Source organism: Pseudophryne corroboree, chromosome 6 (genome assembly GCF_028390025.1).
Source record: "Pseudophryne corroboree isolate aPseCor3 chromosome 6, aPseCor3.hap2, whole genome shotgun sequence".
In the NCBI taxonomy this organism is placed as follows: Eukaryota; Metazoa; Chordata; class Amphibia; order Anura; family Myobatrachidae; genus Pseudophryne; species Pseudophryne corroboree.
The window spans coordinates 179,092,255-179,114,617 of NC_086449.1; positions in this window are offsets into that span (position 1 = coordinate 179,092,255).

The following is a 22,363-nucleotide window of genomic DNA, read 5'->3' on the forward strand; positions in this document are numbered from 1 at the left end:
GTTGTAGGCCTGTGCAAGTGTCAGAACTAATGATTACTGTATTGGCAGAACCAGGGTTATTAAGGAGGTAGAGCAGGTTGCTAAATCATATCATCATTAATGCAGTAGGCATACAATGTACACAGGGCCGGTTCAAGCCCGCTCTGCGCCCCGGGCAGGAAACGGGGCGTGGCTTAATACAGGGGGCGTGGTCAGTTACGCCCCCTGTACATTAGTAGCGCCGCTTGTATGCTGAGCGGTGCGCGATGACGTCATCGCGCACCGCACAGCAAAAGGTCCTCTCCACGAAGGGAAACTAGACGCGTAGCGTCTAGTTCCCTTCGTGGAGAGGACCTTGCTGAGCGGTGCGCGATGATGTCATCGCGCTCCGCTCAGCAAAGGTACTCTCCACGAAGGGAAACTAGACGCTACGCGTCTAGTTCCCTTCACAGGGACACAGCGGGCAGCGGAGGCGGACGGGGGACACAGCGGACGGGGGACACAGCGGGCAGCAGTGGCGGATCTTGCCATAGTGCGGCACCCTCCGGATGGCGCCAGCGCCCTCCGGAAGGCGGCGCCCCGGGCAAAAGTCCTGCTTGCCCGTGGCAAGATCCGCTACTGAATGTACATACTGTAGGAAGTCCATCAGATCCAGCCAGAAGCTCGTGGTGGTTTAATACAGGTGGTGTGCTGTATAGTGAGACACACTGCTGCAATAACACAGTGATGGCCTGCCGCACAGGTGCAATAGCACATGTATTCCGGGTCGGAAGTCACGATGATGCAGCTCCAGCAGTATGGGGTCCAGTGTCTCAGAGGAGAATGCTCAGAGTGCTCTCCTCCAACAGATTGTTGCAGCTGTGAATAATAAATCAGTGGGCAGTGTGGCTTCCCTCTTGAAACCATACAGATAAATATATTAAATATAGTACCTCCGCAGCTTCCTGTGACTTTGTATCCAACTCAGAGTCAGACCCACAGTACTTTGCATCACCTATAACCACCATTTAATGTACAGATGAACCTATAGCCCAAGCTCATCCATCTCCATCCTTTGTTGTTCCCCACACTTTACTGATTGAATCTAATAACTGCTCTGATATCTTATCATGCTCTTTTTGGTACAGTATTTTACATATAGAAACAGATTTTGATAGCAGATAAGAACCACTTGGTCCATCTAGCCTGCCCTTTTCTTTTAAGCTTTAGGTAACCACAACTCTGTTTGTTTCTTGTTTGTAAGGATATTCATATTCTATCCCAAGCATGTTTAAATTGCTTTACTGTCATAGTCTGTACCACCTTTGATGGGGAGGCTATTGCCCCTATCAGGGGCGGATTGGCCATAGGGCTCACCAGGAAAATTCCTGGTAGGTTGACTTGTCTGTGAGCCTGTGTTGTGATATCTCTTGTGTTGCCCATGTCAGGCCACTTCTACAAAATTTTACCGGGCCATTTTAGTTCCCAAGTCACCCCTGGTCTCGATCACAACTGCAGCAAAAGACACAAGGAAGGATGCAATTGCATACAAACAGGCCCTATGAGGAGGGATCACACACCACCCAATAGACGCCACCCCCTCATCAGACCACACCCCCAGTAGGGCTGGTTTCAAAAATTTCCCCGGCTGGTTTTCCATCCCAATCTGCCCCTGGCCCCTATCCATTACCCTTTCTCTGAAGTATTTTTTTCCTTAAATTTACCCTCAACCTCGCTGAGGTATCAGCACATGCCCTTGTGTTCTAATGCTTCTCTTCCTTTGAAGAATGTTTTCCTCCTGTACCTTGTTAAAACTCTTGATATATTCATTCTGTGTGAACCATTTTAAATGAAAATAAACAGTTATAAAAAAAACAGATAAATATTCACTGAAGTTACTGACCCAGTCAATTGTAACTTGATTGTGTTAATTTTTCTTCTTTTCTTTATAGAGTATACAGTACTTTGATGTATTTGATTAATACTTTCACCTATCTTGCATTGAGAAATATTTATCTATACAGTGCACTTTTATATATTGCAATATTCATGAAGTTTCTTGATTTCCTACAATACATTTTACAGGTTTCTCACAAATCACATTGCCAACAGAAATTGCCCTAAAGGGCATCAGCTAAGTAGCTCATTTGCAAAATAGCAGCAAGCAATTGCTAACCCAAAAATGCAGATTCCTTGGTCTACAGTGTTAACGGCATGGAGGGCTTCTATCCCCCTGAGAAAATAACTACCTGCTACATTTAATGGAACAGCATGAGCTCTGCTCAGGAAAATAGCGGCTGATGGCAGAGCCGCTGGGTTTGCAAAATCCTATTGAAAGAAAAATATCAGAGCCAGATTCACTTATCAATCATTGCAGCACAGTGTGAGGACAGCAAACCACCAACCGTATGGCTAATTCGGTTATACTATAGAAAATGAGATTAAACACACAGTTAAAGCCAAAATTAGTGAAGTTCACATAAAAAGTTATTAAGTTTGCTTTTAGCAATGTTTTCAGATTGCAAATACAGATGTGTCCTCATACACTATTGCTGCAGTTGCACCAAACAGCACTTCTCGGCATGTCAGGTCCCGTACGACTCTGTTTGTGTCAAATGTCTGTTTCACGCCTTTTTTGAAAAGCGTATTTTAGTTGCAATGGAGACTGCACTTATTAACTTGATATGTGACGCTCAGGGCCGGTTCTTGGGCACTGTGCGCCCCGGGCAGAGCTGGATTAAGACTTCGGGGGGCCTGGGGTACTTAAGGCAGGGGGGCCCTCAGGTCTAAAATGAAAAACATAATATTACTAACAGTGGGGAATTCAGTGACAGTTTTTTACAACTTTATATACACACACACTGTATATATATATATATATATATATATATATATATTATATATACACACACACACACACACAATCCTAGGAAATAAACTGCGGCACTCAGGAGACATTTCTTTTGAAGATAGCGTTTCAGAGCTCACTTGCCCCTTTGACAAGGGAAGAATGTTGTAGAAATAAAGTGCAGACCCCATGTCCTGGGGGTACTCCAAAGGTGCCACTGGGGTGCTATTATGAGAACTTGGAGATACTTGGGGTCAGGGACAGAATGTCCAGGCCAGGCTCATAAAGTGAGGTTCATGGGGTACAAGTGACAGCAAGTTCCAGGTTTGTGGTGCCACAAGTCCCAGGATTAAATGAAAAGGGAGGCAGCACCAGCACTGAGACTGAGGATTCCCCTGTCACCCACCCACCAACCCCCCCCCCCCCCCAGGGTCAGGTAAGTACTTACAATGATACAGCGGCAGAGGCGGGAAGAGAAAGTCCGCAGTCAGGTGGGAGAGAGGGAGGACAGTCTGACGCTATGCCAGAAGAGTCACAGGTAAGGATAGCCCCAGTCTGAGGCTGCTTGCAGGTGGAGCGGAGGACGCAGGAGCTGGCAGAACGAAGGGTTCCGTAGGGAGCAGGTGCCTGTTTCGCGCTGTGTCAGATGCTGCTTCCGGGGTCCGCGGGCGGAGGGGGCGTGGTCAATGCAATCGACCTAGCCAATCATGTCGGGCATCATCAGGGCTGTGTGGATGATGCCCGCTGAGCCTGAGAGCGAGCTGGACGTACCATTGGACAGCTGAGCTGTCTCTCGGCAGCCCAGCAGAGCTCTGTGACGCCAGCAGCTGTGGGGAGCTCAGCGCTGCGGATCGGATCTGTAACAGAGATCCGATCTGTGGCTGGCCCTTCCAAATTGGGGGGCCTGGGGTACTTATCCCCGGAGCCCACCCCTTAATCCGGCTCTGGCCCCGGGCGACAATAGGGGACGTGGCTTCGTACAGGGGGCGTGGTCATTTACGCCCCCTGTTCAGACTGAAATGAAGTGCGGTGCGCGATGACGTCATCACGCACCACACAGCAAAGGTCCTCTCCACGAAGGGAAACTAGACGCGTAGCATCTAGTTCCCTTCGTGGAGAGGACCTTTGCTGTGCGGTGCGCGATGACGTCATCGCGCACCGCACAGTAAAGGACCTCTCCACGAAGGGATACTAGATGCGTACGCGTCTAGTTTCCCTTCACAGCGGCAGCGGGGGGCACAGCAGCAGCGGATATTGCCCTGGTGCGGTGCCCTCCGGATGGCGCCCTGCGCCCTCCGGAAGGCGGCGCCCCAGGCAAAAGTCCTGCTTGCCCGTGGCAAGATCCGCTACTGGTGACGCTTGTACATCTGTGGTCAAATGAGTCTGAATCTCTATACAAAGTGCTACGATGCAGATGCCTTTTTCACGCTGATTTCCATTGTGCTTCATCTTAGACGTTGTACATATTTAAAACTAATTCATGTGCGGTTAGACTTTGAGTGATATTTCCCTGCATCTGCGGTGCGAATAAGATGCAATTACAAGAATAAGTCTATTTGCTGCACTGTGTAGGCCATAGGTCTGCAAACCTCAGGACCCCACACAGTGCATGTTTTGCAGGTAACCCAGCAGGTGCACAGGTGTATTAATTACTCACAGACACATTTTAAAAGGTCCGCAGGTGGAGTTAATTATTTCACTTGTGATTCTGTGAGGAGATCTGCAAAACATGCATTGTGCGGGGGTAATGAGGACCGAGTTTGCAGACCTATGGTGTAGACCACAGGTTCTCAAACTCGGTCCTCAGGACCCCACACGGTGCATGTTTTGCAGGTCTCCTCACAGAATCACAAGTGAAATAATTAGCTCCACCTGTGGACCTTTTAAAATGTGTCAGTGAGTAATTATTAATACACCTGTGTACCTGCTGGGTTACCTGCAAAACATGCACTGTGTGGCGTAATGAGGACCGAGTTTGCAGACCTATGGTGTAGACCAGTGGTTCTCAAACTCGGTCCTCAGGACCCCACACAGTGCATGTTTTGCAGGTAACCCAGCAAGTGCACAGGTGTATTAATTACTCACTGACACATTTTAAAAGGTCCACAGGTGGAGCTAATTATTTCACTTGTGATTCTGTGAGGAGACCTGCAAAACATGCACCGTGTGGGGTCCTGAGGACCGAGTTTGAGAACCTGTGGTGTAGACCTTTGTATATAATATAAAGTTTATGTAATCTTTTTTTACTATATGGTAAATTATTGCACACATCATGATAGCTTTTCTGACTATACATCATATCATACCTCCCAACTTTGACATCGGTGGAGAAGGGACACCATCGCGCGCCTTAGGTGCGCGCCTGATTTTTTTTGGGGCGTGGCCTAACAAAAAGAGGGTGTGGCCTCGCAGCAAGTGCCACGATCACAAGCCACACCCCCATTTTCATCATTATGGGGGCATGAACAGCGCTGTGAGAGCTGCTGGTCATGCCCCCTGTCCCTCTCTGCCGTGAATAGACACTGTGCGCATGCGCACAGCATCTATTCACCACTGCTCTCCTCAGAGCAGCAAGTGACAGGGAGGGATCTCCCAACTTCCCCCCCACCCGCGGGACACTGCAACCCGCGGGTGGGACAGCGGGACAGACCATGAAAAACGGGACTGTCCCTCCAAAATCGGGACAGTTGGGAGGTATGATCATATAAGTGTAGCTAAAGATCCCTGCACTGTGGTTCAAAAACTGAGCTGGTACACTGCCCAATGTACAGGATGAAACACCACTGTGTCTGTTTAGTAGAGGCTGGAATTGATGTGGGAATCTTATGCTTACATAGATATCATTACACAGTGTTTCTAATTTAAATGTCTATGACGGTCGACAGTCACATTATTATGACCACCTCCTACATTTGACGAAGGGAGTGCGTAGCCCATGAAGTACATCACGTGTCATGAGGTGGCATGGTGGGTGTATAAGGTGTGTACTAGGCTGTCTGCACACATATTACTCATTGCTGTTATGGATAAAAGTGGCAATTTATCCCAGTTGCAAAAAGGGTTGCTTATAGACTTTCGAACCAAGGGTGGCAATGACAATGATGCCACAATTTGGACAAAGAGACACTGAACAGAATAACAGATAATGCACAGGAGAAAATATGTCACATAGGGGCCTCTATTCATAAAGATTTCACACCAATGTGAGATCTTTTCACTAAAATTGTCTCTCTTCGTGTCGATAATTGTGTATTTTTTGTTGTCATTTGTGTCTGTATATGAATGCATTGTGATGTCACAGATGTGTTATCTAGGAGCCTTTATATGAATGCATTGTGAGGTCACTATGTGTTATCTAGGAGCCTTTTTATCAATGCATTGTGATGTCACAGAAGTACTATCTAGGTCCCAGTATGGGAATGCATTGTGATGTCACAGAAGTTCTAACTATGTCCTTGTATAGGAATGCATTGTGATGTCACAGAAATACTATCTAGGTGCCTGTATAGGAAAGCATTGGGATGTTACTGAAGTACTATTTAGGTGCCTGTATAGAAATGCATTGTGATGTCACAGAAGTACTATCTAGGTGCCTGTATAGGAAAGCATTGGGATGTTACTGAAGTACTATTTAGGTGCCTGTATAGAAATGCATTGTGATGTCACAGAAGTACTAACTAGGTGTTTGTTTCTTAATGCATAGTGATGTCAAAGAGGTACTACTGTATCTAGGTGCTGGTATCTTTTTCCATTGTGATGTCATAGAAGTACTAACTAGAATCCTGTATCTTAATGCATTGTGATGTCACAATGGTACTATTTAGGTGCCTGTACCTTAATGTATTGTGATGTCACAAAGGTAATATCTAGTTGTCTTTACCTTAATGCATTGTGAGGTCACAGAGCTACTATCTAGGTTCCTGTATCTTAATGTATTGTGATGTCACAGAGGTACAGTATTAGCTAGGTGCCTGAGTGTATATGAATGCATTGTGATGTCATAGAGGTACTATCTTGGTGCTTGTATCTTATTGCATTATGATATCACAGAGGGACTATCTAGGTGCCTGTCTCTTAATGCATTATGATGTCACAGAGGTACCTTCTAGGTGAATGTATATGAATCTAGGTGCCGGTATCTTTATGCATTGTGATGTCACAGAGGTACTATCTAGGTGTCTGTATATGAATGCAATGTGATGTCACAGAGTTACTATATAAGTGACTGTATATGACTGCATTGTTATGTTGTTATGTCACATAGGTACTATCAAGCTACCTGTATATAAATACATTGTGATGTCACAGAGGCTCTATCTAGGTGCCAGTATCTTGATGCATTGTTTTGTCAGAGTTAATATCTAGGTACCTGTATCTAAATACACTGTGATATCACAGAGATACTATCAGAGGTATTATCTAGGTGCCTGTATCTTAATGCATTGTAATGTCATATAGGTACTATCTAGGTGCCTAAATGTGAATGCATTGGGATGTCACAGAGGTACCTTCTCAGTGTTTGTATGCGAGTGCATTGGGAAGCAGATAAAATACAGCTAGTCAGGATCCCATTGGTCACAATGCCAACGCCAGAATTCCAACTAGCGGTTAAATGCCATCACCGGAATACCGGCGACATAGACTATTCTCTCTCTGTGAGTGTCCACGACACCCATAGAGGGAGAATATAACCTGTGGCAAGTGCAGCGAGCTACCGTGCCCACAGCATGGTGAGTGCAGCGAGCCTGCAAGGGGCTTACTAGTGCTCGCCCCGCTGCCAGCATACTGGTGGCCAGAATGCGCTGTCGGTAAACTGACGGCCAGCATCCCGGACGCCTGTAATTCATACTGAACCCAATGCATTATGATGTCACGGAGGTACTATCTAGGTGCCTGTATCTTAATGCATTGTGATGTCACAGAGGTACTATCTAGGTGCCTGTATATGAATACATTCTGAACTCACATAGGTACTTTGCATCCCTTGCAAAGTCTGTGATGTAACTCCTATTTTCTTATTCTCATCTACAGGCAATGGAGAACTACTGCTCCCAAAATACACTAATACATTTGTCTCAATATGCACAGCTTTGAATATCATATCTGCATTCTTTGGTTATGTGCAGGGGTTAAAGTGAGCCGGAACGGGGCGGAACTGCGTTCCGTCAGTTCCACTTGGAGACGGAACGCAGTTCCGCCTCCTCTGGCTCACCTCACCCCATGTTGTGTCCCCGTTGCCGCAGCAGGGAGATGACGGGCGCCCGCTGAGATTGTGTTACCAGCAGGCGCCCGTCTCCCTGCACAGCGGCAGCCGGAGGCAGGCACTCAGTACTGAGCTCCGGCTTCCGGCTCTGTCAGTGCGCGCTATGGGAGGGACGTCATGATGTTTCTCCCATAGTGCCGAGGAGCCCAGAGAGGACTGCAGCGGCCGGACACGAAGCGGGGCTTGGTAAGTATGGTGATTTGTGTGGTGGTTTTTTTTTTACATTTGTGTAGCGGCGCATCTACTGGGAGGGCAAACTACTGAGGGGCATCTACTGGGGGCAAACAACTAGTGGGGGCATTATTACAGGGGCAAACTACTGAGGGCATTACACCTGAGGGATGAGGGCATTACTGGGGGTAAACTACTGGGGGGGCAAACTACTGAGGGGCATCTACTGGGGGGCAAACTACTGGGGGACATTACTACTGGGGGAAAACTACAAGGGGGCAAGCTACAAGGGGGCAAGCTACAGGAGGGCATTACTACTGGGGGGCAAACTACTGAGGGGCAAACTACTGGGGGCAAACTACTGGGGGCATTACTACTGGGGGCATCTACTGGGGGACATTACTACTGGGGGCAGACTACAAGGGGGCAAGCTACTGGGGGCAAACTACAGGAGGGCATTATCACTGGGGGGCAAACTACTGGGGGGAATTACTACTGGGGGACATTACTACTGGGTGCAAACTACTGGGGCGCATCTACTGGGGGCAAACTACAATGGGCAAGCTACTGGGGCAAACTACAAGGGGGCTAACTACTGGGGCAAACTACAGGAGGACATTACTACTGGGGGCATAACTACAGAGGCATTACTACTTGGAGGCATTACTACTGGGGGCTAAACTACAAGGGGCATAACTACAGGGGCTAAATGACTGGGGGCATTACTACAGGCAACATTACTACTGGGGGCAATATTATACAGGGGCATTACTACTGGGGGCACTACTAATGAGGGCATTGTAAAGGGGGCACTTCATAAGGGGCATCACTCCTGGGGACATAAGGGGCACTGCTATTGTGGGCATTGCATAAGGGGCACCACTACTATGGGCTCTATATAAGGGGCACTACCACTGTGGGCATTGTATAAGAGGCACTACTGCTGTGGGCATTATGTGTATTATGGGGTGCTACTACTGTGGGAATTATTACTATTGTGTAACATGCCCCTTTTGTGAGACGTGCGCCTACGGCACGCGCAATACCTTTGTTGCATTGGTGCCGTGGGGAGGGGGGTAAGTTCCACCACCTCTCTAGGACCACTTTAAGCACTGGTTATGTGGAACTACTGTACCCATCAGACACTAATGCATTTGTCTCATTGAATACAGCTTTGAATAACATAACTGCATTCTTTAGGTAATGTGGAATTGTTTTTATAAGCAGCCTTAATCCTGCTATATGTTAGAATTTATTTGTGAATCTGTGATGGCATCTTCCCCTCTTACCATCTGTTTGTTTTAGGTTTTTTTTGTTTTGTTTTTTTATTGCTCACCTCCCTAGTGGGTGTTGGGCATTGAGGTGGGGTCTCAATCAGTGAATATACAAACTCATGTTTGTAGCTCTACTTTTTACGGGATAGGAGGCTTAATAAGCTGCAGGCTAGTAAAGCAACTGTGAAAATTCTAAGTATGGAGATTATAATTTAATAACTATAATAGACTTAGGGGCCGATTTATCACCATCCGCATCTGATGATGCAGATGACAGGTGATAATATTGGGAAACTTGCAATGCGATAACTAAGTACATCGCATGGGTGTATCAATTATCACATGCAGGGTCAGAGCTTGTGAGAAAGCTCTGTCCCTGCGATGCCTCTCTGTCTGTGCATGGGCCGCCGTCCGTTGCTACCACCGCCGTCAGGATCCCCCTCATCACGACTACCCCCGCACCGCAAACAGCCCTCCCCCTGGGGATTTATATTACCAGTCCCAGGAGCCGGTGTCTGCAGCTTCCAGGAAGCTGCCGGGCGCCATATCCTGCTTCTGTGCTGTGACCCCCAGAGGTGTAAAGTGAGCTGGTGATTTGCCGCGTCATTTTACTGCAAAGGGGTCGCAGTGCAGCACATTGAGGACCTGATGCCTGGCAGCGCTCACCGGAGCGCCAATCCCCGGCTCTTGGGACTGGTAAGTATGAATTTAAGAAAATATATATATATATTTTTTTTTAAAGGTGTTCAGCTGACACACAGAGCTGATCACCAGAGCCCGGTCCCGCACAGCTTTGTCTGCCGGGGGGCAGAGATAGCTGTACAGAGCCCGGTCCCGCACAGCTTTGTCTGCCGGGGGGCAGAGATAGCTGCAATCACAGTGCTGCCCTGTGATTACGCCAGGCGAAGCTGGCGTTATTATCACAGGGCACACTGCAGAGTTTTTCCAGATTTTTTGGGGGCAATTTCGATCATATTTCATTTCCCATTATAAGTAAGACAATTAAAAGGTTTCCCGAAAACTACTCCAAAAGTCCTTTAATATATTTGAGTGATACTAAAATAATGTAAGAAGGGTGTGAAAACACCATTTTCCACATCTTTTTAATAAAAAATGATGTTAATAGATATGCCCCTTAGCCCTGACTTAAATTGGACCAAAAGTGAAAGAGAAACATCTAACAACTGTGAGGAGATCAGAGTAGGATTACCCTCTACTGGGGTAGATGGACACCTCCAAAACATACAGCAGACAGGAAAGCAGCACACTAGTACAGGGATTTCGTGCAATATAGCCATGTCTAGTTTATTGTGAAGCATAAAAACAAAACATAAAATAAATCCTAGCCCATCTAGGCACTAACTAAACATAATAGATTCCTAATCTCAGAGTGGTAGGATCTAATGCCCCTAACACAAACACAAGCATATGCACAGTACTTACAGCCAGTAAATCACAGATTCTAATAACAAGCTTACTACCTATCTCCCCAGGTAGTGAGACCCTGAGTAAAGCCTGACTTAGCTAATATCAGCCTCTTACAGGTGCAGGCACTAATTAACCTGCTCTCACGCCGAAAGCTTAAAAATCCAAAATGGGTTTTATGGGTAGCTAGGTTTATTGTGCAGTACAAATAAACTAAACATAAACTAAATCCCAGCCTGTCTGGGCACTAACAAACACACAGATTCCCTCTCTGAGTGGTAGGACCTACCACAACAAAGGCATATGCACAGTAGTCATGGTCAGTACATCACAGTGTCTCTGTATAAGCCTACTACCTATTTCTTTGGCACACAGGGCAAGATAAAGAGTGGCACCCCCGCAACACACAAATACAAAGTGGGCATGGTCACATACCGGGAGAAGTGTGACCACTGAAAATGGGCCATGCCAACATGACACGCCACCAATCTCTTATTACTTTGGGAACATCGATCTGCCATGGTCTCCTGGCACAGCCAACATCCACAGTCCCTGGCACTACAAATTGCATCCTATTCACAGGCCCCTAATAGGTATCAGTGTCATGTGCATTGGGTGAATTGGACTTTTAACTGCCTCTCCTGCTTCTGAATTTCTGCTGTCACTGGGTGACCTGGAAAACCTGAACTTCTGTTTTGCCACTGGCAGCTGTGCAATCCAGAAAGCCCAGAGTTACTAATCTCCACTGCAGGTGCATAATGTGCAGGTCTTATTTTCGTCTTCCTTGGAGGGAGCTGATCCCATCTTTATTATCATTTCTTCCACTCTAAAAAAAGAGGACAGAAAATAAGAATTGATCCTATAGTAAATCAGAGATTCCCCATAAGTTTCTACTCTAAAGATCACTTTCATGTAAAATCTTGTTTTAAACCATGTGGTGGTAGGGTTCCAAATTTGTTGATGAGTTTCCATTCTCTTTTTTGCTAGTTTGACTTGCAGTTTTTCTCTAAATTTCCATAACCTGTCACACCCAAATGTTTTTGTTATTTATTTCTTATCTCATTGTCTGTCTGTTATTACTCTGTCTTGTTTTATTTCTGTTTTGTTCCTAATTGTACAGTACACAGTAATATGCTGGTGTAATATAGTAATTATTAATAATAATAGAAACATGAGAAATAGATGCAGATATACTGTACACATGAGGCAGCGGCACAAATGGAACGAGACCAGTACACAAAGGAAAGTGGGATACAGAGTGGAGGGGGTTGGGGTGGGTATCCGTTTGGATGGTCGACCATGTTATGGTCGACAGTCATTAGGTCAACCACTATTGGTCGACATTGACATGGTCAACATGGAAACATGGTCGACACATGAAATGTCGACACATGGAAATGTCGACATGAGTTTTTCACATTTTTTTCATTTGGGGAACTTTTCCATACTTTACGATCCACGTGGACTACGATTGGGAACATTAATCTGTGCTGAGCGCAGCGGTAGCAGAGTGAGGCACCTTACCCGAAGCATGGTGAGCGAAGCGAGCCATGCGAGGGGACGCGGTGCACTAATTGTGGTTCCCCATCACTGTACGCAGAAAACAACACCAAAAAAAGTAAAAAAACTCATGTCAACCTTTTCATGTGTCGACCTTTCATGTGTCGACCATTTGTCAATGTTGACAATGCCACTGTCGACCAATAGTGGTCGACATAATGACTGTCGACCATAACATGGTCGACCATTCATACCGAAACCGGTTGGGGTGTGGTTGGTGAGAGATAGGAGATATAAACTACCAGCTCCTGTTATTTTTCAAACTATGGGGCTGATGTATAAACCTGGAGAAGGCATAAGGAAGTGATAAACCAGTGATATGTGCAAGGTGATAAACAAACCAGCCAATCAGCTCCAATATGTAAATTAACAGTTAGGAGCTGATTGGCTGGTGCCTTTATCACCTTGCACATATCACTGGTTTATCACTTCCTTATGACTTCTCCAGGTTAATACATTTGCCCCAAAGTCTGTAAAATGACAGGAGCTTGAGTTGGTACTTTATCTCTCCACTTTGGGCCTGATTCATACCTGATCGCTGCTGTGCGTTTTCACACAGCGGGCGATCAGGACATAACTGCGCATGCGTATGAGCCACAATGCGCACGCGCATCAGACAACAACAAAGGGCATCGCCGGTCAGTGACGGGATGGTGCAAAAAATCCGATCTCACGGGCGTTCATAAGGTGATTGACAGGAGGAGGCCATTTGTGGGTAGTAACTGACCATTTTCTGGGAGTGTCAGGAAAAACGCAGGCATGCCCAAGCATTTTCAGGGAGGGTTTCTGATGTCAGCTCCGGCCCCGATCAGCATGTTATCATCGCACTGTAGGAGTAAGTCCTGAACTGCTCACAGACTGCACACTGTGGATTTTTGCAGCTTGGCTTACACATGGAATCTCACACTTGCACAGCGAATTTACATTGCCCCTGGAGGCAGCGACTATCTGAACGCAGGGTAGCAAAGTTAGCAGCCCAGCGATCAGGTCTGAATCACCCTTACCTTTATCTCTCTCAATGCTTTGATATATTCCCCCACCCCCCTCAGTAATAATGATGAGAAGAAAGATTAGCATATAGGCCAGAGTGAGGTTGGCACAGACTAGAGAAGAGGAGACAGATTGGCACAGACAGGGAAATGGGAAATAGACTTGCATAGAGGATAAAGGATCTGTTGATGTTGGGGAGAGAGGCTTGTATAGACCAGGGCCGGATTAAGCCCCCGGAGGGCCCAGGGCACCCAAGACAGGGGTGCTCCCCACCAGCAGCCACCCCCCCAGCTGCACCACTGCAACTAAGCCAGCCACCGGCAACAGAAGCTGTCGGGGGTAAAGGCTCTATGGTGCAGCGGGCGGAGAAAAGACTCCCAGATGCCGGGGAGGGAGGATTCCGCTCTGCCAGCCGGTGTGTGATGTCCTGCATGCAGCTGTGCGTGTGGCTCCCTAGCCTCCTCTCGAGCAGCACGGGTCAGGGACTGATCCAGGTAGAAAGTGGGGTAGAACAGCTCCGGCCGGTGGGGGCCCCTTATGACAGGGGGCCTGGGGTACTGCTTCCCCTTCCCCCTTAATTCGGCACTGGCATAGACAGAAGGGGAGTGAGATTGGCAGAAATTATAGCATTGGCTCTATAGTGTCGCCTTACATGCCGTAACTGTCTCACAATTTAGAAACACAGAAACAAAATTTGACAGCAGATAAGACCTTTAGGTAACCTCAACCCTATTTGATCCTTAGTTCTTTGTAAGGATATTCATATGCCTGTCCCAAGCATGTTTAAATTGCTCTACTGTCTTAGCCTCTACAACCCCTGACGTGAGGCTATTCCACTTGTCCACTAACCTTTCTGTGAATAGATTTTTCCTTAAATTTCCACTGAACCTTCCTCCCTCCAGTCTCAATGTATGCCCTCATGTTCTAATACTTCTCTTCCTTTGAAGAATGTATCCCTCCTGGACCTTGTTTGGTATATTTGAAAGTTTTTATCATGTCCCTGTTTTCCCTTCTCTGCTCCAAACTATACTGTACATGTTAAGATCTTTTATCCTTTCTGGGAAAGTTTTGTGATGTAGTTGTCCTTGTTTGCATGTTCTCTAATGTATTAATCCCTTCTGGAGATATGGCCTCCAGAACTGGACACAGTATTCCAGATGTGGCCGTACCAATGACCTATACAATGGCATTATTACTTATTTTTTCCTGCTCCTGATTCCTCTCCCTGTGCAACCAAGCATCTAACTTGCCTTTCTCATTGCTTTGGTATTTTGCTTACCTGCCTTTAAGTGACTTGAAATAGTGATTCCTAAATCCCTTTCCTCCTCAGTAGTTTCCATTATCGTACCCTTGATGCTGTATTTAGCCTTTGGGTTTTTGAGCCCGAAGTGCATGATTTTGCATTTATTAGCATTAAACTGTAGTTGCCACAATCCTTGACCATTCCTCATGCCTACAGTACTTACTGCAGCTCATCAATCATTTGTTTTTTACCCCTCCTGGTATGTCTACCCTGTTGCACACCTTTGTCATTTGCAGCTTGAGGTTTTGCAGCTGTTATCACTATCAAGAATTGAATATCATATACTATAAGATGCAATGAGATCTTGCAGCAGTAATAGCCGTCCGTTTTCCCAAGTGCAGAAAAGGGGTTGTACATTTAAATCCAGACACAGAAGTCCATTTTTTTATAATAACCTGGGGCGCTCAAGTACTACCCCAACATACAGTATGACTAAAAATTAGAAATGTGTACCGGACATTTTTAGGGTTTTGGGTTTTGGTTTTGGATTCGGTTCCGCGGTCGTGTTTTGGATTCGGACGCATTTTGGCAAAACCTCCCTTAAGAATTTTTGTCGGATTCGGGTACGCTTTGGATTTGTTTGTTTTTTTTAAAAACCCTCAAAAACAGCTTAAATCATAGAATTTGGGGGTAATTTTGATCCTATAGTATTATTAACCTCAATAACCATAATTTCCACTCATTTCCAGTCTATTCTGAACACCTCACACCTCACAATATTATTTTTAGTCCTAAAATTTGCACAGAGGACACTGGATGACTAAGCTAAGTGACCCAAGTGGGCGGCACAAACACCTGGCCCATCTAGGAGTGGCACTGCAGTGTCAGACAGGATGGCAGATATATATAGAAAAAAGGCCCCAAAGAGCACATTATGCAAAGATAAATAATAAAAAAAAAGAGGTGTAAGATGGAATTGTCCTTGGGCCCTCCCACCTACCCTTATGTTGTATAAACAGGACATGCACACTTTAACGAACCCATCATTTCAGCCACAGGGTCTGCCACACGACTGTGGCTGAAATGATTGGTTTGTTTGGGCCCCCACCAAAAAAGAAGCAATCAATCTCTCCTTGCACAAACTGGCTCTACAGAGGCAAGATGTCCACCTCATCCTCATAGTCCGATTCCTCACCCCTTTCACTGTGTACATCCTCCTCCTCCTCACAGAGTATTAATTCGTCCCCACTGGAATCCACCATCACAGGTCCCTGTTTACTTTCTGGAGGCAATTGCTGGTAAATGTCTCCACGGAGGAATTTATTACAGGTTGAGTATCCCATATCCAAATATTCCGAAATACGGAATATTCCGAAATACTGACTTTTTTGAGTGAGAGTGAGATAGTGAAACCTTTGTTTTTTGATGGCTCAATGTACACAAACTTTGTTTAATACATAAAGTTATTAAAAATATTGTATTAAATGACCTCCCGGCTGTGTGTATAAGGAGTATATGAAAAATAAATGAATTGTGTGAATGTAGACACACTTTGTTTAATGCACAAAGTTATAAAAAATATTGGCTAAAATGACCTTCAGGCTGTGTGTATAAGGTGTATATGTGATATAAATGCATTCTGTGCTTAGATTTAGGTCCCATCGCCATGATATGTCATTATGGTATGCAATTATTCCAAAATACGGAAAAATCCGATATCCAAAATACCACTGGTCCCAAGCATTTTGGATAAGGGAGACTCAACCTGTATAATTAATTTTGATGAACATCATCTTCTCCACATTTTCTGGAAGTAACCTCCTACGCCGATCGCTGACAAGGTTACCGGCTGCACTAAACACTCTTTCGGAGTACACACTGGAGGGGGGGCGACTTAGGTAAAATAAAGCCAGTTTATGCAAGGAGCTCCAAATTGTCTCTTTTTCCTGCCAGTATATGTGCGGACTGTCTGACATGCCTACAGTGATGCTGTCACTCATATAATCCGCCACCATTCTTTCATTGATGACAGAATCATATGCAGTGACAGTAGACGACATGTCAATAATCGTTGGCAGGTCATTCAGTCCAGACCAAATGTCAGTTTTCGCTCCTGACTGCCCTGCATCACTGCCAGCGGGTGGTTTTGGAAATTTTATCCTTTTCCTGGCAGCTCCAGTGGCGGGAGAAAATGAAGGAGGAGCTGTTGGCGGGTCACGTTCCGTTTGACTTGACAAGTGTCTCACCAGCAGGTCTTTGAACATCTGCAGGAAAGAGAGATACAATGTAGGCTTTAAACTTAGGATCGAGCACGGTGGCCAAAATGTAGTGTTCTGATTTCAACAGATTGACCACCCGTGAATCCTGGTTAAGCGAATGATGGGCTCCATCCACAAGCCCCACACGCCTAGCGGAATCGCTCCATTTTAGCTCCTACTTCAATCTCTCCAGCTGCTTCTGCAAAAACCTGATGACAGGAATGACCTGACTTAGGCTGGCTGTGTCTGAACTGACTTCACGTGTGGCAAGTTCAATGGTTTGGAGAACCTTGAACAACGTTGAAATCATTCTCCACTGCGCTTGAGTCAGGTGCATTCCCCCTCCTTTGCTTATATCGTAGGCAGATGTATAGGCCTTTTGCTGCTCCTCCATCCTCTGAAGCATATAGAGGGTTGAATTCCACCTCGTTACAACCTCTTGCTTCAGCTGATGGCAGGGCATGTTTATGAGTGTTTGCTGGTGCTCCAGTCTTCGGCACGCGGTGGCTGAAAGCCGAAAGTGGCCCACAATTCTTCGGGCCACCGACAGCATCTCCATTAAGCCCCTGTCGTTTTTTAAAAAATTCTGCACCACCAAATTCATTGTATGTGCAAAACATGGGACGTGCTGGAATTTGCCCACATGTAATGCACGCACAATATTGGTTGCGTTGTCCGATGTCACAAATCCCCAGGAGAGTCCAATTGGGGTAAGCCAATCTGCGATGATGTTCCTGAGTTTCCGTAAGAGGTTGTCAGCTGTGTGCCTCTTATGGAAAGCGGTGATACAAAGCGTAGCCTGCCTAGGAACAAGTTGGCGTTTGCAAGATGCTGCTACTGTTGCCGCTGCTGCTGTTGTTGCTGCGGGAGGCAATACTTCTGCCCAGTGGGCTGTCACAGTCATATAGTCCTTAGTCTGCCCTGCTCCACTTGTCCACATGTCCGTGGTTAAGTGGACATTGTGTACAACTGCATTTTTTAGGACACTGGTGACTCTTTTTCTGACGTCTGTGTACATTCTCAGTAACGCCTGCCTAGAGAAGTGGAACCTAGATGGTGTTTGGTACCAGGGACACACTATCTCAAGCAATTCTCTAAGTCCCTGTGAACTAACGGCGGATACTGAACGCACTTCTAACACCAACATAGTTGTCAAGGCCAGAGTTATCTGCTTTGCAACAGGATGACTGCTGTGATATTTCATCTTGCTCGCAAAGGATTGTTGGACAGTCAATTGCTTACTGGAAGTAGTACAAGTGGTCTTCCGACTTCCCCTCTGGGATGACGATCGACTCCCAGCAGCAACAACAACAGCGCCAGCAGTAACAACAGCAGCAGTAGGCGTTCCACTCAAGGATCCATCGGAGGAATCCCAGTTAGGAGAGAACTAGTCAGACTTGCCAGTGACATGGCCTGCAGGTCTATTGGCCTTCCTGTCTAAGGAGGAAATTGACATTGAGGGAGTTGGTGGGGTGGTTTGCAGGAGCTTGGGTACAAGAGGAAGAAGGGATTTAGTTGTCAGTGGACTGCTTCCGCTGCCACCCAAAGTTTTTGAACTTGTCAATGACTACTGATGAATGCACTCCAGGTGAAGTATAAGGGAGGATGTTCCTAGGTGGTTAACGTCCTTACCCCTACTTATTACAGCTTGACAAAGGCAACACATGGCTTGACACCTGTTGTCCGCATTTCTGTTCAAATAATTCCACACCGAAGAGGTGATTTTTTTTGTATTTTGACCAGGCATGTCAATGGCTATATTCATCCCACGGACAACAGGTGTCTCCCCGGGTGCCTGACTTAAACAAACCACCTCACCATCAAAATCCTCCTTGTCAATTTCCTCCTCAGCGCCATCAACACCCATATCCTCATCCTGGTGTACTTCAACAGTGACATCTTCAATTTGACTATCAGGAACTGGACTGTGGGTGCTCCTTCCAGCACTTGCAGGGGGCGTGCAAATGGTGGAAGGAGCCACCTCTTCCCGTCCAGTGTTGGGAAGGTCAGGCATCGCAACCGACACATTTGGACTCTCCTTGGGGATTTGTGATTAAGAGGAACGCACAGTTCTTTGTTGTACTTTTGCCAGCTTAACTCTTTACATTTTTCTAGCAGGAGGATGAGTGCTTCCATCCTCATGTGAAGCTGAACCACTAGACATGAACATAGGCCAGGGCCTCATCCTTTCCTTGCCACTCCGTGTCGTAAATGGCATATTGGAAAGTTTACGCTTCTTCTCAGACAATTTTAATTTAGATTTTTGGGTCATCATTTTACTGAACTTTTACTTTTTGGATTTTACATGCTCTCTACTTTGACATTGGGCATCGGCCTTGGCAGACGACGTTGATGGCATTTCATCATCTCTGCCATGACTCGTGCCAGCTGCTTCAGCACTCGGTGAAAGTGGATCTTGATCTTTCCCTATTTTACCACCCAAATTTTTGTTCTCCATTTTTTAATGTGTGGAATTATATGCCAGTAATATATCTGGAATTGGACGGCAGTAATGTCTGGAATTAGATACCACTAGATAGATACTAGATACCACTGTTGCTGGAATGATTATGACCTAAGCACAGTGACAGAAAACTACCACAGCACCCTACAGCAGCAAGATGCAGCACAAGACACTGGACTTTTAGTAATGTACTATAGTATACTGGTCACCACAATGCAGCAGCAAGACAATGAGCACTGATGAGGATACTAGAACTGACACTGGGTAGCAAGACCAGCACTGGACTATTGTACTGTAGTATACTGGTCACCACAATGCAGCACAGATAATGAGCACTGATGAGGATACTAGAACTGACACTTGGCAACGAGAACAGCACTGGACTATTGTACTGTAATATACTGGTCACCACAATGCAGCAGTAAGACAATGAGCACTGATGAGGATACTAGAACTGACACTGGGCAGCGAGAACAGCACTGGACTATTGTACTGTAATATACTGGTCACCACAATGCAGCACAGGTAATGAGCCCTGATGAGGATACTAGAACTGACACTGGGCAGCGAGAACAGCACTGGACTATTGTACTGTAATATACTGGTCATCACAATGCAGCACAGATAATGAGCACTGATGAGGATACTAGAACTGACACTGGGCAGTGAAAATAGCACTGTACTATTGTACTGTAGTATACTGGTCACCACAATGCAGCAGCAAGACAATGAGCACTGATGATGATACTAGAACTGACAATGGGCAGCGAGAACAACACTGGACTATTGTACTGTAGTATACTGGTCACCACAATGCAGCAGCAAGACAATGAGCACTGATGAGGATACTAGAACTGACACTGGGCAGCGAGAACAGCACTGGACTATTGTACTGTAATATACTGGTCACCACAATGTAGCACAGATAATGAGCACCGATGAGGAGACTAGAACTGACACTGGCCAGCGAGAACAGCACTGGACTATTGTACTGTAGTATACTGGTCACCATAATTCAGCAGCAAGACAATGAGCACTGATGAGGATACTAGAACTGACACTGGGCAGCAAGACCAGCACTGGACTATTGTACTGTAGTATACTGGTCACCACAATGCAGCACAGATAATGAGCACTGATGAGGATACTAGAACTGACACTGGGCAGCGAGAACAGCACTGGACTATTGTACTGTAGTATACTGGTCACCACAACGCAGCAGCAAGACAATGAGCACTGATGAGGATACTAGAACTGACACTGGGCAGCAAGACCAGCACTGGACTATTGTACTGTAGTATACTGGTCACCACAATGCAGCACAGATAATGAGCACTGATGAGGATACTAGAACTGACACTGGGCAACGAGAACAGCACTGGACTATTGTACTGTAGTATACTGGTCACCACAATGCAGCAGCAAGACAATGAGCACTGATGAGGATACTAGAACTGACACTGGGCAGCGAGAACAGCACTGGACTTTTGTACTGTAATATACTGGTCAACACAATACAGCACCAAGACAATGAGCACTGATGAGGATACTAGAACTGACACTGGGCAGCGAGAACAGCACTGGACTATTGTACTGCAATATACTGGTCACCACAATGCAGCACAGATAATGAGCACTGATGAGGATACTAGAACTGATACTGGGCAGCGAGAACAGCACTGGACTATTTACTGTAGTATACTGGTCACCACAATGGAGCAGCAAGACAACGAGCACTGATGAGGATACTTGAACTGACACTGGGCAGTGAGAACAGCACTGGACTATTGTACTGTAGTATACTGGTCACCACAATGCAGCACAGATAATAAGCACTGATATGGATACTAGAACTGACACTGGGCAGCGAGAACAGCACTGGACTATTGTACTGTAATATACTGGTCACCACAATGCAGCACAGATAATGAGCACTGATGAGGATACTAGAACTGACACTGGGCAGCGAGAACAACACTGGACTATTGTACTGTATTATACTGGTCACCACAATGCAGCACAGATAATGAGCACTGATGAGGATACTAGAACTGACACTGGGCAGCGAGAACAGCACTGGACTATTGTACTGTAATATACTAGTCACCACAATGCAGCAGCAAGACATTGAGCACTGATGAGGATACTAGAACTGACACTGGGCAGAGAGAACAGCACTGGACTATTGTACTGTAATATACTGGTCACCACAATGCAGCACAGATAATGAGCACTGATGAGGATACTAGAACTGACACTGGGCAGCGAGAACAGCACTGGACTATTTACTGTAGTATACTGGTCACCACAATGCAGCATCAAGACAATGAGCACTAATGAGGATATTTGAACTGACACTGGGCAGCGAGAACAGCACTGGACTGTTGTACTGTAGTATACTGGTCACCACAATGCAGCACAGATAATGAACACTGATGAGGATACTAGAACTGACACTGGGCAGCGAGAACAGCGCTGGTCTATTGTACTGTAATATACTGGTCACCACAATGCAGCACAGATAATGAACACTGATGAGGATACTAGAACTGACACTGGGCAGCAAGAACAGCACTGGACTAATGTTCTGTAATATACTGGTCACCACAATGCAGCAGCAAGACAATGAGCACTGATGATTATACTAGAACTGACACTGGGCAGTGAGAACAGCACTGGACTATTGTAATGTAATATACTGGTCACCAGAATGCAGCAGCAAGACAATGAGCACTGATGAGGATACTAGAACTGACACTGGGCAGCGAGAACAGCACTGGACTATTGTACTGTAATTTCCGGGTCACCACAATGCAGCAGCAAGACAATGAGCACTGATGATGATACTTGAACTGACACTGGGCACCGAGAACAGCACTGGACTATTGTACTGTAGTATACTGGTCACC